Source organism: Orcinus orca, chromosome 2 (genome assembly GCF_937001465.1).
Source record: "Orcinus orca chromosome 2, mOrcOrc1.1, whole genome shotgun sequence".
Lineage (NCBI taxonomy): Eukaryota > Metazoa > Chordata > Mammalia > Artiodactyla > Delphinidae > Orcinus > Orcinus orca.
The window spans coordinates 28215908-28232946 of NC_064560.1; the positions used below are offsets into that span (position 1 = coordinate 28215908).

A 17039-nucleotide genomic window follows, 5' to 3' on the forward strand; every position below is an offset into this window, starting at 1 on the left:
CTTATTGGAGTAAATTTTTTTTAAACTAGATCCTTCCTCGATCTACAATTTCCCCTTTCTTCTTTGCCTTTAATATTTATTTATTTATTTTTGGCTGTGTTGAGTCTTCATTTCTGTGCGAGGGCTTTCTCTAGTTGCGGCAAGCGGGGACCACTCTTCATCGAGGTGCATGGGCCTCTCACTATTGCGGCCTCTCTTGTTGTGGAGCACAGGCTGCATACGTGCAGGCTCAGTAGTTGTGGCTCATGGGCCTAGTTGCTCCGCGGCATGTGGGATCCTCCCAGAGCAGGGCTCGAACCCATGTCCCCTGCATTGGCAGGCAGATTCTCAACCACTGTGCCACTAGGGAAGCCCCTATTGGAGTAAATTTTATTAGAGTGTTGTGATTCTCTGGATGTACCAATTAGGATCAATTTTTCATACATATATCTGTTCATCATTGGATCCTGTTACCATGTAGGTTATTACAGAGTGTTGAGTAGAGCTCCCTTGGTATTTGGTAGGTGTTTGTATAATTTATATACATTAATGATTATATAATTTGTATATTTTATATATTATAAGTTTATATACTTATAACATATATTAGTGTATGTATGTTAACTCCATAATCCTAATTTACCCATCCTCCCACCTTTCATTTTAGTTAACCATTAGTTTGTTTTATACGTCTCTGAGTGTCTTTTCCTTTGGAAATATGTTCATTGGTAGGAATCTTAAGATAACATCTATAAATTATATCATAGGATATATATCATACACTTTTGACTTCACATAATATGATTATTTCTAGACTCACCTGTAGTCATGAAAAGGACATTGTTCATTTTTTTTGAAAGCTAATCTTCCATTAGGTACATGTACCACTTCTTCTTTGTCCATTCATCTGTTAACTGACATTTTTGATGCTTCCATGTCCTGGCTGTTTTCAGTATTACTTCAGTACAGGTTTGTCAGTGTGTGTCTTCTCGATTCGGTGCTTAGGTGATAGGCCCAGTGGTGGGCGTGTTGGATTGAATGACATCTCAATTTTTACTTTTAAATGCAGCTCCATTCTGTTCTCATTACCGGATCTTACCACTTTACATCTCACAAGCAGCTAGAGGATACACAGTTCTCTAAAACACCTTCAGCGTTTATTGTTTGTAGACTTTTGGCTGATGGTAGTTGACTTGCGTGAGTTGAAACCTTTTTGTAGGCTAGATTTGCATGAGTCTAATAATTCCTGATGTTGAGCTTTTATCCATTTTCTTTTTTTTTGAAAAATAGTGAGTAAAACTTACCTCTTCATACTATCTCCTTGAAAAATTTGTCAGATTTGAATTTTTTTGGCCATTCCATACCTAAGCACAAGTTTTGATGGCAGGTGTGCTTTACAGCCCAGAGTCCTTGTGAATGTTAAGTGACGGTTACCTGTGGTTTTAAAGCCACTCTTGTGGGAAATGGCACAAGGCGACAGCATTCCTACGTTTCCAATTCTGGGTTTCTGGGCAACAGATCTTTCCTGGAAATCGTGTTTGTAGGCTGCAAATTAGAGTGGAATGTGTCAGGGCAAACGCCCAAGAGCTTATATCTCCATAATTCTTGTTTGTTTTTTTAAATTTAATTTTTATTAATTATAAGAGCAAATTTGAAAAAATTGTTGTGTGTGTTCTCAGTGTACAGAATCTGCCTCATTATATCTATGTATAGATCTATTCATCTTTGGATCCTTTCCCGTGTAGGATATTACAGAGTGTTGAGTAGACCTCTCTTGGTATTCCATAGCTATTTTGTGATTATATATTTCATATATATTAGTACATGTCTGTTAACCCCCATATCCTAATTCATACATTCCTTATACCTTTCCCTTTGGTTAAACATAATTTGGTTTTCTGAATCTATGAGTGTCCTTCTCTTGGAAATTATTTCATGGGTATCAATTTTTATGTAACACCTATAAGTGATGTAACAGGATATCTGTCTTTTGGTATCTTTCTTACTTCAAGTTGGGTGATTATCTCTAGGTCCTTCTATGGTGGTGTCAACGGCACTGTTCCATGCTTTTCCATGGCTAATATTCCATTGTGTACATGGACGACTTCTTCTTGGTGCCTATTTCTGTTGATGGACATTTTGGCTTCTTCCAGCTCTTGGCTCTGGTACATGTTGCTGCAGTGAAGGATTGCCAGCCTGTGTCTTTTTGATTCAGGTCTACTCAGCTGATAGGCCCATCAGTGGGCCTACCAGATCACATAGTAGCTCAATTTTTACCTTTAAACACACCTCCATTCTGTTCTCAGTACTGGCTGTCACCAGGTTACATCCCATCAGCAGCTAGAGGGTACACAGTTCTCTAAAACCCTTTCAGCATTTATACTATGTAGACTTTTTTGCTGATGATCCTTCTGACGGCTGTGAGGTGAACGTGTTTCTAGACTGGATTTGCATGGCTTTATTAATTCCTGACGTTGAGCATTTCTCCAGGCCTTTTTCTATAATAAAAAAAGAAACAGAATATAAAATGTGCATAAAATATGCCTCTTGAAATTGTCGTTTTGAAATATGGACGTCTTTTGAGATTTTTGCTCGATTTACGACCCAAGGATTGTTTTGAGGGCAGGTGTCATTTACAGGCCTGCAATTATTTTGACTATCAAGTAACCATTAGCGCTGCGTTTAGAGCTGCTGTTGTGTAAAACGGCCACAAGGCGACAGCAGTTCTCATTAACCAAATCTGGTTACTAGGGCAACAGAGCCTCAATGGAAGTCCTGTTCTAGGTTGTAGATTAGAATGGAATGGGCCAGGAAAAAGCCCCTTAAGTTTATATCCCACTAAATATTGTTCGTTTCTTAAATTTAATTTTCATTTTTTATCACAGCAAGTGTGATTACAATGTTTTGCTTGTTCTAGGTGTGCAAGATGTGGTTGTTTTCCACATATACATATCTCTTTTCTTCTTTGGATCCTTTTTCCATTTTAGGTTATGACACAAAGTTGAGTAGTCTTCTCTTGGTATTCCGTAGGTCTTTGGTGATTATATACTTCACCTGTGTTTGTATACTCTGTTAACTCTGACATCGTAATGTATCCAATCCTCACACCTTTCCATTGGTGAACCATAAGTTTGTTTAATGAATCTGTGATTGCCTTTCTCTGTGGAAATATCTTCACTGGTATCAATTTTTAGGTAACACCTATAAGTGATATCATAGGATATGTGTCTTTCGCTTTCTGACTTACTACAAGTTGTGTGATTACTTCTAGACCCATCTATGGTGATGCAAATGGCATTCTGTCATTTTTTTCTTGGCTAATATTCCATCTGTACATGGACCAGTTTTTCTTTGTCCACTCACCTGTTGGTGGACTTTTTGGTTGCTTCCATGTCTTGGCTATTGTAACACTGCTGAAATGCACATTTGCCTGCCTGTGTCTTTCAATTATGTCTTCTTTGGTTATAGGCCCAGGAGAGGGCCTGTTGGATCATATGGTAGCAAAATGTTTACCTTGTAAAGGCGTCTCCATTCTGTTCTCATTAGTGGCTATTACCAGGTTACGTTCCACTTAAATTTGAGGGTATGCCCTTGTACACAACCCCTTCAGCATTTACTGTTTGTAGTTTTTCTGCTGATGTTTATTCTAACAGGTGTGAGCTGACACCTCTTTGAGGTTGGATTTGCATGCACCTCATAATCCCTTGAAATTGAACTTTCAGGCATGTCCTTTTTTTTTTTCAAGCTGTGAGTAGCGCTTACCTCTTCAAATGGTTTTCTTGAAGTATGTGCCACATTTTGAAATATTTTGTCCATTACCTCTCTGAAGATATTTTGAGGGCAGCTTTCATTTACAGCCCTCCAGTACTTGTGCATATGAAGTGACCATTAGCACAGGTTTTAAAGCTGCTGTGGCAGGTAACGGCCATTGGGCGGCAGTATTTCTCCTTTCCCCATTCTGGGAATTAGGGAAAGAGTCCTTCCTGCCAGTGGTGTTCCTCGGTTATATATTAGAGAGGAATGCGCCTGGATAAACCCCCAAAAGCTGATGTCTCCTTACTTATGTTTGGTTTCTAAATTGAAATTATATATATTTTTTATTGGAGTAATATTCCATTGTGTACATGGACAACTTCTTCTTTGTGCCTTCCTCTGTTGATGGACATTTTTGTTGCTTCCAAGTGTTGGCTGTGGTAAATATTGCAGGAGTGCAGGATTGCCAGCCTGTGTCTTTTTGATTCTCATCCTCTCAGGCGATAGGCCCAGCAGTGGGTATGCTTGATTGAATGGTAGCTCAATATTTACCTTATCAAGGCACCTCCTTTGTCTTTTCATTACTGGTTCTTACCATGTTCCCACTTTGAAACGAGGGTGCGCATTTCTCCACAACCCCTTCAGCATTTATTGTTTGCAGAATTTTTGCTGATGGCCATTCTGACTGGTGTGAGCTGATAGGTTTTTTTTAATTTGGATTTGCATGTCTTTACTAATTGCTAATGTTCAGCATTTTCCCATGCCTTGTTTTATTTCTGTTAAACAAAAACAGAAAAAAACTGTGAGTACAATAAATCTCTTGAAGTCGTCTTCTTCTGTCCTCTTTGAATTTTTTGGTCGATTTTTAACCCCAGGATTTTTTTTGAGAGCAGGTATCATTTACAGGCTTGCAACTTGTGTGAATATTTAGTGACTATTACTACTGGCTTTAAAGGTGCTGTTCTGGGAAACGGCCACAAGGTAGCAGCATTTCTCCATTCCCAAATCTGGTTATTAGGGCAGCACATCCTTTCTGGAAGTCGTGTTCCCAGGTGATAAATTAGAATGGAATGTGCCAGGGAAAAACCCCATAAGTTTATATCCCATTATTTCTTGTTCGTTTTTTAAAATTTTTTAAATCGGGGTAATGATTAGAATATTGTTTGTCCTAGGTGTATACAATCTGGTTCATTTGTACATTATATATATATATATATATGTATATATGTGTATACATATATACATATATATATATATATATATATATACAGATACTCTTCCTATGTAACTTATTGCAGAGTTATCCGTTGACCTCCCTTGCTATATGGTGGGTGTTTTTGATATATGTATTTAATAGGTATTTGTACACGTATGTTAACCTTAATCTTAATTTTCCATACCGCCCACCTTTCCATTTAGATAAGAATAGTTTGTTTTCTAAGTCTGTGAGTTTCTTTCCTGTGAAAATACTCTCATTTGTGTCAGTTGTTAGATAACGCCTATAAGTGATATCATACTATATGTCTGTTGCTTTCCGACTTACCTCATGTTCTGTGATTATCTCTAGACTCATCTATGGTACCTAAAAGAGCAATGTTTCACTGTTTTCCATTGCTAATATTCCATTGTATACATGGACCAATTCTTAATCCATTCATCCATTGATGGACATTTTAGTTGCTTTCGTGTCTTGGGTATTGTGAAAACTCCTGCGGTGAAGCTGTTGCAGCCTGTGCCTTCTCGACTCTGGTCTTCTCAGGTAAGAGGCTCAGCAGTGGGCCTGCTGAATGGAATGCTGGCTCAATTTTTACTTTTAAACGCAGCTCCTTTCTGTTCTCATTATTGGCTCTTACCACTTTACATCTCACCAGCAGCTGGAGGGTACACGGTTCCCTAAAACCCCTTCAGCATTTATTGTTTGTAGACTTTTGATTGATGGTAGTTGACTTGCGTGAGTTGAAACCTTTTTGTAGGCTAGATTTGCATGAGTCTAATAATTCCTGATGTTGAGCTTTTATCCATTTTCCTTTTTTAAAAAAAAATAGTGAGTAAAACTTACCTCTTCATACTATCTGCTTGAAAAATTTGCCAGTTTTGAATTATTTTGGCCGTTCCATACCTCTGCACAATTTTTGAGGACAGTTGTCCTTTACTGTCCTGAGTCCTTGTGAATGTTAAGTGACCGTTTGCTGTGGTTTGAAAGCCGTTCTTGTGGGAAACGGCCACAAGGCGGCAGCCTTTCTACATTTCCAACTCTGGGTTTTTGGGCAACAGAGCTTTCCTGGAAATCGTGTTTGTAGGCTGCAAATTAGAGTGGAATATGCCAGGGCAAACCCCCAAGAGCTAATATCTCCTTACTTCTTGTTTGTTTTTTAAAGTTAATTTTTATTATTTATCAGAGAATATTTGAGAAAAATGTGTGTGTTCTAGGTGTACAGAATCTGGTTCATTATACCTATGTATCGATCTATCCATCTTTGGATCCTTTCCCGTGTAGGTTATTACAGAGTGTTGAGTAGACCTCTCTTGGTATTCCATAGGTATTTTTTGATTATATATTTCATATATATTAGTACGTGTCTGTAAACCACCATATCCTAGTTTATACATTCCTTACACTTTTCCATTTGGTTAAACGTAATTTGGTTTTCTGAATCTATGAGTGTCCTTCTCTTGGAAATTATTTCATGGGTATCAATTTTTATGTAACACCTATAAGTGATGTAACAAGATATCTGTCTTTTGGTATCTTTCTTACTTCAAGTTGGGTGATTATCTCTAGATCCTTCTATGGTGGTGCCAATGGCAATGTTCCATGCTTTTCCATGGCTAATATTCCATTGTGTATATGGACGACTTCTTCTTGGTGCCTATTTCTGTTGACGGACATTTTGGTTTCTTCCAGCTCTTGGCTCTGGTACATGTTGCTGCAGTGCAGGATCGCCAGCCTGTGTCTGTTTGATTCAGGTCTACTCAGGTGACAGGCCCATCAGTGGGCCTACCAGATCACATAGTAGCTCAATTTTTACCTTTAAACACACCTCCATTCTGTTCTCAGTACTGGCTGTTACCATGTTACACCCCACCAGCTGCTAGAGGGTACACAGTTCTCTAAAACCCCTTCAGCATTTATATTTTGTAGACTTATTTTGCTGATGATCATTCTGACGGCTGTGAGGTGAACGTTTTTGTAGACTGGATTGGCATGGCTTTATTAATTCCTGATGTTGAGCATTCCTCCATGCCCTTTTTTGTATAACAAAAGTAAATACATAAAGAAAAAGAGAATACAAAATGTGCGTAAAATATGGCTCTTGAAATTATCGTTTTGATATATGCACATCTTTGAGATTTTTGCTCGATTTACGACCCAAGGATTTGGTTTGAGGGCAGGTGTCATTTACAGGCCTGCAATTATTTTGACTATCAAGTAACCATTAGTGCTGGGTTTAGAGCTGCTGTTGTGCGAAACGGCCACAAGGCGGCAGCAGTTCTGCTTTACCTATTCTGGTTACTAGAGCAACAGTGCCTCAGTGGAATTCATGTTCTAGGTTCTAAATTAGAATGGAATGTGCCAGGAAAAAAACCCTTAAGTTTATATCTGACTACTTCTTGTTCGTTTTTTAAATTTAATTTTCATTTTTTATCACAGCAAGGGTGATTACAATTTTTTGCTTGTTCTAGGTGTGCAAGACGTTGTTGTTTTACATATATACATATATCTATTGTTCTTTGGATCCTTTTCCCATTGTAGGTTATGACAGAATGTTGAGTAGTCTTCTCGTGGTATTCCGTAGGTCTATGGTGATTTTTTTTTTTTTCTGTACGTGGGCCTCGCACTGTTGCGGCCTCTCCCGTTGCGGAGCACAGGCTCTGGACACACAGGCCCAGCGGCCATGGCTCACAGGCCCAGCCGCTCCACCGCATGTGGGATCTTCCCAGACCGGGGCACGAACCCGTGTCCCCTGCATCGGCAGGCGGACTCTCAACCGCTGCGCCACCAGGGAAGCCCCTATGGTGATTTTATACTTCACCTGTGTTTGTATATCTCTGTTTAACCCAGCATCCTAATGTATCCAATCCTCACACCTTTCCATTGGTGAACCATAAGTTTGTTTAATGAATCTATGATTGCCTTTCTCTGTGGAAATATCTTCACTGGTATCAATTTTTAGGTAACACCTATAAGTGGTATCGTAGGATACGTGTCTTTCGCTTTCTGACTTACTACAAGTTGCGTGATTACTTCTGGACTCATCTACTGTGCTGCAAATGGCATTGTGTCATTTTCCTCCTTGGCTAATATTCCATCTGTACGTGTACCAGTTCTTCTTTGTCCACTCATCTGTTGGTGGACTTTTTGGTTGCTTCCATGTCTTGGCTATTGTAGTACTGCTGCAATGCACATTTGCCTGCCTGTGTCTTTCCAATTCTGTCTTCTTCGGTTATACGTGCAGGAATGGGCCTGCTGGATCATATGGCAGACAGACGTTTACCTTGTAAAGGCACCTCCATTCTGTTCTCATTAGTGGCTTTTACCAGGTTACGTCCCACTTAAAGATGAGGATATGCACTTTTCCACAACCCATTCAGCATTTATTGTTTGTAGTTTTTCTGCTTATGTTTATTCTGACTGGTGTGAGCTGATACCTCTTTGTGGTTGGATTTGCATGCGTCTCATAATCCCTTGAAATTGAGCTTTCAGGCATGTCCTGTTTTTCTTCAAACTGTGAGTACAGCTTACCTCTTCAAATGGTTTTCTTGAAGTATTTGCCTCATTTTGAAATATTTTGGCCATTACCTCCCTGAAGACATTTTGAGGGCAGGTTTCATTTACAGCCCTCCAGTACTTGTGCATAGGAAGTGATCATAAGCACAGGTTTTAAAGCTGCTGTGGCAGGTAACGGCCATTGGGTGGCAGCATTTCTCTTCTCCCCACTCTGGTAACAAGGGAAACAGACCTTTCTGCCAGTGGTGTTCCTCGGTTATACATTAGAGTGGAATGTGCCCAGATAACTCCGCAAAAGTTGATTTTTCCTTACTTATGTTTGGTTTCTAAATTGAATTTATATTCTTTTTATTGGAGTAATATTCCATTGTGTACACGGACCACTACTTCTTTGTACATTCCTCTGTTGGCGGACATTTTTATTGCTTCCAAGTGTTGGCTGCGGTAAATATTCCTGGAGTGCAGGATTGCTAGCATGTGTCTTTTTGATTCATAACCTCTCAGGTGATAGGCAGAGCAGTGGGTATGCTTGATTGAATGGTAGCTCAATATCTACCTTTCCAAGGCACCTCATTTGTGTTTTCATTACTGGCTCTTACCATGTCCCACTTTGAAGCGAGGGTACACATTTCTCCACAACCCCTTCAGCATTTTTGCTTTGCAGAAGTCTTGCTGGTGGCCATTCTGACTAGTGTGAGCTGATAGGTTTTTGTAATTGGGTTTGTATGTCTTTAAAAATACCAAAAATTCATCATTTTACACGCCTTTTTCTTTTCTGTTAAAAATAAAATGTGAGTACAATATATCCCTTGAAATTGTCTTCTTGGAAGGTTGCCCTCTTTTGAATTTTTGGTCAATATTTGACCCCAGGAATTTTTTGGAGGTCAGGTCTCATTACAGAACTGCAGCTGTGGTGCATATTTAGTGGCCATTAGCACTGGGTTTAAAGCTGCTGTTGTAGGAAATGGCCAAAAGGAGGCAGCATTTCTCCATTCCCAAATCTGGTTACTAGGGCAGCACAGCCTATCTGGAAGTCGTGCTCCCAGGTTGTAAATTAGAATGGAATGTGCCAGGAAAAAAACCCGTAAGTTTATATCCCATTATTTCCTGTTCGTTTTGTTTAATTATTTTTAAACCGGGGTAATGATTAGAATATTGTTTGTCCTAGGTGTATACAATCTGGTTCATTTGTACATTACATATACATATTTATATATATATATACACATAATTATATATACATAAATATATATATACTTATATATATAAATATATATATGTAATATATTCATGTACAGAAACTCTTCCCATGTAAATTATTGCAGAGTGTTCTGTTGACCTCCCTTGCTATATGGTCAGTCTTTTTGATATATGTATTTAACAGGTATTTGTACACGTATGGTAAACCTTATCTTAATATTCCATTCCCCCCACCTTTCCTTTTACATAAGAATAGTTTGTTTTCTAACTCTGTGAGTATTTTTCTCTGTGAAAATACAATCATCTGTGTAAGTTGTTAGGGTTAAGGTTTGGGGACGTTTTAGGCTACAGCTTAGGGTACGACAATGGTTTAGCATTAGCCTACATGTTAGGGTACGGGTTACTGTTAGAGTACGGGTTAGGAATAGGGGACGGGTTATGGTAAGGATTCGGGTAAGGGTTAGGGTTAGGGAACGGGGATGGTTTAGGGTACAGGTTAGGGTATGACAATGGTTTAGGGTTAGCATATGTGTTAGGGTATGGGTTAGTGTTAGTGTACGGGTTAGCATTAGGGGACGGGTTAGGGTAAGGCTTCGGGTAAGGGTTAGAGTTAGGGTTAGGGATTGGGGACCATTTAGGGTAGAGGTTAGGGTACGACAACTGTTTAAGGTTAGTGTATGTGTTAGGGTATGGGTTAATGTTAGGGTATGGGTTAGGAATCGGGGCGGGTTAGGGTAAGGATTCGGGTAAGGGTTAGGGTTAGGGAACGGGGATGTTTTAGGGTACAGGTTAGGGTATGACAACGGTTTAGCGTTAGCGTACATCTTAGGGTACGGGTTAGTGTTAGAGTATGGTTTAGGAATAGGGGACGGGTTAGGGTAAGGATTCGGGTAAGGGTTAGGGTTAGGGAACGGGGACTGTTTAGCATCCAGGTTAGTGTACAACAACGGTTTAGGGTTAGCATACGTGTTAGGGTATGGGTTAGTGTTAGTGACCGATTAGGATTCGTGGACGGGTTAGGGTAAGGTTTTGGGAAGGGTTAGGGTTAGACTTAAGGAACAGAGATGGTTTAGGGTACAGGTTAGGGTACAACAAAGGTTTAGGGTTAGTGTATGTGTTAGTCTAAGGGTGAGTGTTAGTGTACGGGTTAGGATTACGGGACAGGTTATGGTAAGGCTTCGGGTAAGGGTTAGGGTTAGGGTGAGTGAATGGGGATGGTTTAGGGTACAGGTTATGGTACGACAAAGATTTATGGTTAGCGTACATGTTAGGGTATGGGATAGTGTTAGTGTACGGGTTAGGATTAGGGGATGGGTTAGAGTAAGGCTTCGGGTAAGGGTTAGGGATAGGGTTAGTGTTTGGGACTGGGACGGTTTAGGGTGCATGGCAGCATATGACAATGGTTTAGGGTAAGCGTACGTGTTAGGGTATGGTTAGTGTTAGCGTACGGGCTAGGATTAGGAGACGGGTTAGGGTAAGGCTTCAGGTAAGGGTTAGGGTTAGGGGACAGGGACAGTTTAGGGTACAATTTAGGGTACGACAACAGTTTATGGTGTTTGTACATGTTAGGGTACGGGTTAGTGTTAGCGTATGGGTTAGGATTAGGGGACGGGTTAGGGTAAGGCTTCGGGTTGGGGTTAGGGTTAGAGTTAGGGTTAGGGTTTGGGTTAGGGTTACCGAATGTTGAGGGTTTAGGGTACAGTTTAGGGTACGACAACGGTTTAGTGTTAGCGTACATGTTAGGGTACGGGTTAGCGTTAGTGTATGGGTTAGGATTAGGGAATGAGTTAGGGTAAGGCTTCGGGTAAGATTTAGTGCTAGGGTTAAGTTAGGGTTAGGGTTAGGAACGGGGATGGCTTAGGGTACATGTTAGGGTACCACAATGGTTTAGGGTTTGTGTACGTGTTAGGGTATGGGTTAGGATTAGGGGACGGCTTAGGATAAGGCTTCAGATAATGGTTAGGTTTAGGGTTAGGGTTACGGTTAGGGAACAGGGATGGTATAGGGTACAGGTTAGCGTACAACAATGGGTTAGGGTTAGGGTTAGGGGACGGGGATGGTTTAGGGTACATGTTAGGGTACGATAAGGGTTTAGGGTTAGCATACGTGTTAAGGTACGGGTTAGGATTCGGGGATGGGTTAGGGTAAGGCTTTGGGTAAGGTTTAGGGTTAGGGTTAGGGTTAGGTTTAGTGTTAGGCTTAGGGGACTGTTTAGGGCACATGCTATTGTACGACAACAGTTTAGGGTTCACGTACATGTTAGGGTACAGGTTAGTGTTAGCGTACAGTTTACGATTATTGGACGGGTTAGGGTAAGGGTTAGGGTTAGGGTTAGGGTACGGGGAAGGTTTACTGTACACATTACAGTATGACAAAGGTTTAGGGTTAGCATACGTGTTAGGGTAAGTGATAGTGTTAGTGTACGGGTTAGGATTAGGGGACGGGTTAGGGTAAGGCTTCGGGTAAGGCTTAGCATTAGGATTAGGTTTAGGGTAATGGAATGGGGAAAGTTAGGGTTAGGGTTAGGGTTAGGATTAGGGTTTGGTTTAGGGTTATGGAACGGGGACAGTTTAGGGTACCGGTTACTGTACGACAACACTTTAGGGATAACGTCCATGTTAGGTTATGGGTTAGTGTTTGTTTACGGGTTAGGATTAGGGGATGGGTTAGGGTAAGGGTTCGGGTAAGGGTTAGGGTTAGGGTTAGGGAACAGGGAGGGTTTAGGGTACAGGTTAGGGTATGACAACGGTTTAGGGGAAGCGTACGTGTTAGGGTATGTGTTAGTGTTAGTGTAAGGGTTAGGATTACGGGACGGGTGAAGGTAAGGCTTTGGGTAAGGGTTATGGTTATGGTTAGGGTGAGGTTTAGTGTTAGGGTTAGGGGACGGTTTAGGGTACATTTTACGGTATGACAACAGTTTAGTGTTAGCATACGTGTTAGGGTATGTTTTAGTGTTAGTGTAAGGGTTAGGATTATGGGACGGGTGAAGGTAAGGCTTTGGGTAAGGGTTATGGTTATGGTTAGGGTGAGGTTTAGTGTTAGGGTTAGGGGACGGTTTAGGGTACATTTTATGGTACGACAACAGTTTAGTGTTAGCATACGTGTTAGAGTATGGGTTAGTGTATGTGTTAGGATTATTGGACGGGTTAAGGCTTCGGTGAAGGGTTAGGGTTAGAGTTAGGGTTAGGGAACGGGGACGGTTTAGTGTACAGGTTAGGGTATGACAACGGTTTAGGGATAGCAAAGGTTTAGGGATAGCAAAAGTTTAGGGTACGGTTTACTTTTAGTTTACTGGTTAGGATTAGGGGACAGGTTAGGGTAAGGCTTCAGGTAAGGTTTACTGTTACGGTTAGGTTAGGGTTAGAGTTAGGAATGGGGATGGCTTAGGGTACAGGTTAGGGTACCACAACAGTTTAGGGTTAACGTACGTGTTAGGGCATGGGTTAGTGTTAGTTTATGGGTTAGGATTAAGGGACGGGTTTGGGTAAGGCTTCAGGTAAGGGTTAGGGTTAATGTTAGGGAACTCATATCGTTTAGGGTACAGGTTAGGGTATGACAACCGTTTAAGGTTAGTGTATATTTTAGGGTACAGGTTAGTGTTAGTGTACGGGTTAGGATTAGTGGATGGGTTAGTGTAAGGCTTCCGGTAAGCGATAGGTTTAGTGTTAGGGTTAGGGCACAGGGACTGTTTAGGGTACATGATAGGGTAAGATAACGTTTTAGGGTTAGCGTACGTGTTAGGGTATGGATTAGTGTGAGTGTACGGGTTAGGATTAGGGAACAGGTTAGTGAAAGGCTTCCGGTAAGGGTTAGGGTTGGGTTAGGGTTAGGGTTAGGGATAGAGTTAGGGAATGGGGACAGTTTAGGATACAGGTTAGGGTACAACAACGGTTTAGGGATAGCGTACATGTTAGGGTATGGGTCAGTGTTAGTGTATGGGTTAGGATTAGGGGACAGGTTAATGTAAGGCTTCTGGTAAGGGTTAGGCTTAGGGAATGGGGACGGTTTAGGGTACTGGTTAGTGTACGACAATGGTTTACAGTTAGCGTACGTGATAGGGTACAGGTTAGTGTTAGTGTATGGGTTAGGATTAGGGAACGGTTTAGTGTAAGGCTTCGGGTAAGTGTTAGGTTTAGGGTTAGGGTTAGGGAACGGGGATGGTTTAGTGTACAGTTTAGAGTATGACAACTGTTTAGTGTTAGCGTATGTGTTAGGGTACAGGTTAGTGGTAGTTTATGGGTTAGGATTAGGGGACAGCTTAGGGTAAGGCTTAGGGTAAGAGTTAGGGTTAGTGTTAGGTTTAGGGAATGGGGACAGTTTAGGGTACAAGTTAGTGTACGACAACACTTTATGGTTAGTGTAAGTGTTAGGGTATGGAATAGTGTTAGTGTACGGTTTAGGATTAGGGGACGGGTTAGGGTAAGGCTTCGGGTAAGTTTTATGGTTAGGGTTAGGGAACGGGGACAGTTTAGGATAAAGGTTAGTGTACGACAATGTTTTAGAGTGAGCGTAAGTGTTAGCGTATGGATTAGTGTTAGTGTACAGCTTAGGATTAGGGGACCGGTTAGGGTAAGGCTTCGGGTAAGGGTTAGGGTTAGGGTTAAGGAACGGTGATGGTTTAGGGTACAGATTAGGTATGACAATGGTTTAGCGTTAGCATACGTGTTAGGGTATGGGTTAGTGTTAGTGTACGGGTAAGGATTAGGGGACGATTTAGGTTAAGTATTCGGGTATGGGTTAGGTTTACAGTTAGGGTTAGGGAACAGGGACGGTTTAGGTTACAGGTTAGGGTACGACAACGGTTTTCATTTAGTGTACGTGTTAGGGTACGAGTTCGTGGTAGTGTTCAGGTTAGGATTATGGTACGGCTTAGGGTTAGGCTTTGGGTAAGTGATAGGATTAGGGTTAGGGTTAGCATTAGGGTTAGGGAACAGGGACGGTTTAGGGTACATGTTAGGGTATGATAACGGTTTAGGGTTAGCGTACGTGTTCGGGCATGGGTTAGTGTTAGTGTATGGGTTAGGATTATTGGACGGGTTAGGGTAAGGCTTCAGGTAAGGGTTAGTGTTAGGGTTAGGGATAGGGAACGGACGGTTTAGGGTACAGGTTAGTGTTAGTGTATGGGTTAGGATTAGTGGACAGGTTAGGGTAAGGCTTCGGGGAAGGGTTAGGTTTAGGTTTAGGATTAGTGTTAGGGAATGGGGATGGTTTAGGGTACAGGTTAGCATACAACAACGGTGTAGGGTTAGCGTACGTGTTAGGGTATGGGTTAGTGTTAGTGTACAGGTTGGGATTAGGGGATGGGTTAGAGTAAGGCTTCGGGTAAGGTTTTGGTTTAGGGTTAGGGAACAGGGACGGTTTAGGATACAGGTTAGGATATGACAATGGTTTAGGTTTAGCGTATGTGTTAGGGTACGAGTTAGTGTTAGCGTATGGGTTAGGATTCGGGGACGGGTTAGAGTAAGGCTTTGGTTACGGGTTAGTGTTAGTGTATGGGTTAGGATTTGGGGACGGGTTAGGATAAGGCTTCGGGTAAGGGTTAGGGTTAGGTTTAGGGTTAGGGAATGGGGACGGTTTAGGGTACAGGTTAAGGTACGACAACAGTTTAGGGTTAGCGTACGTGTTAGGGTAGGTGTTAGTATTAGTGTATGGGTTAGGATTAGGGGAAGGGTTAGGGTAAGGCTTCGGGTAAGGTTTAGGGTTAGGGAATGGGGACGGTTTAGAGTACAGGTTAGGTTATGACAACGGTTTAGGGTTAGTGTACTTTTTAGGGTACAGGTTAGTGTTAGTGTACGGGTTAGAATTAGGGGATGGCTTAGGGTAAGGCTTCGGGTTAGGGATATGTTAGGGTTAGGCTTAGGGAACGGGAACCGTTTAGGGTACATGTTCGGGTACGACAAAGGTTTATGGTTAGTGTATTTTAGGGTACAGGTTAGTGTTAGTGTACGGGTTAGGATTAGGGGATGGCTTAGGGTAAGGCTTTGGGTTAGGGATAGTGTTAGGGTTAGGCTTAGGGAATGGGGATGGTTTAGGATACATGTTCGGGTATGACAAAGGTTTAGGGTTAGCGTACATGTTAGGGTATGGGTTAGTGTCAGTGTACGGGTTACAAGTAGGGTACGGTTTAGGGTAACGCTTCAGGTAAGGGTTAGGGTTAGGGAACAGGTCTGGTTTAGGATACAGGTTAGGGTACGACAACAGATTAGGGTGAGCGTATGTGTTAGGGCACGTGTTAGTGTAAGGGTTAGGTTTGGGGAACGTGGATGGTTTAGATCACAGTTTAGAGTACAACAACGGGTTAGGGTATGTGTCAGGGTACAGGTTAGTGTTAGTGTACGGGTTAGGATTAGGGAATGGGTTAGGGTAAGGCTTTGGGTAAGGGTTAGTGTTAGGGTTAGGGTTAGGAAATGGGGATGGTTTAGGGTACACAACAGTGTAGGGTCAGTGTAGGTGTTAGGGTATGGGTTAGTGTTAGTGTATGGGTTAGGATTAGGGGACGGGTTAGGGTAAGGCTTCGGGTAAGTTTTAGGGTTAGGGTTAGAGTTAGGATTAGGGAATGGGGACAGTTTAGGGTACAGGTTAGGGTTACAACGTTTTAGTGTTAGCATAAGTGTTAGGGTACGGGTTAGTGTTAGTGTACGGGTTAGCATTAGGGGACGGGTTTGCATTAGGCTTCGGATAAGGGTTAGGGGAAGGGTTAGGGTTAGTGAACGGGGACGGTTTAGGGTACAGGTTAGTGTGCGACAACTGTTTAGGGTTAGCGTACGTGTTAGGGTAGGTGTTAGTGTTAGTGTACGGGTTAGGATTAGGGGACGTGTTACGGTAAGGCTTCGGGTAAGGGTTAAGTTTAGGGTTAGGGTTAGGGTTAGGGAACTGGGATGGTTTAGGGTACAGTTTAGCATACATCAACCGTTTAGTGTTAGCATACGTGTTAGGTTACGGGTTAGTGTTAGTGTATGGGTTAGGATTAGAGGACGGGTTAGGGTAAGGCATAGGGTAAGGGTTCAGTTTAGGGTTAGGGTTAGGCTTAGGGTGAGGGAACAGGTACGGTTTAGTGTACAGGTTATGGTACGACAACGGCTTAGGGTTAGCGTTCGTGTTAGGGTATGTGTTAGTGTTAGTGTACAGGTTGGGATTATGGTACGGGTTAGGGTAAGGCTTCGGGTAAGGGTTAGGTTTAGGGTTAGGGTTAGGGAATGGGGACGGTTTAGGGTTAGTGTACGTGTTAGGGTATGGGCTAGTGTTAGTGTACGGGTTGGGATTATGGGACGGGTTAGGGTAAGGCTTCGGGTAAGGGTTAGGGTTAATGTTATGGTTATGGTTAGGGAACAGGGACGGTTTAGCATACAGTTTAGGTTACGACAAAGTTTTAGGGGTA

At 41.8% G+C, this 17039-nt stretch overlaps 1 long non-coding RNA gene across 1 annotated transcript in view; it reads left to right on the forward strand.

Annotated features, from left to right (window-relative positions):
* The window catches only part of LOC125963538 (uncharacterized), a 63600-nt gene extending 48544 nt beyond the window's left edge, over positions 1 to 15056 (forward strand). The window contains exon 3 of the long non-coding RNA XR_007475612.1: positions 15014 to 15056. This is a non-coding gene — a long non-coding RNA (uncharacterized LOC125963538). The remainder of the gene's footprint in view (positions 1 to 15013) is intronic.
* Positions 15057 to 17039: the final 1983 nt, after the last annotated feature.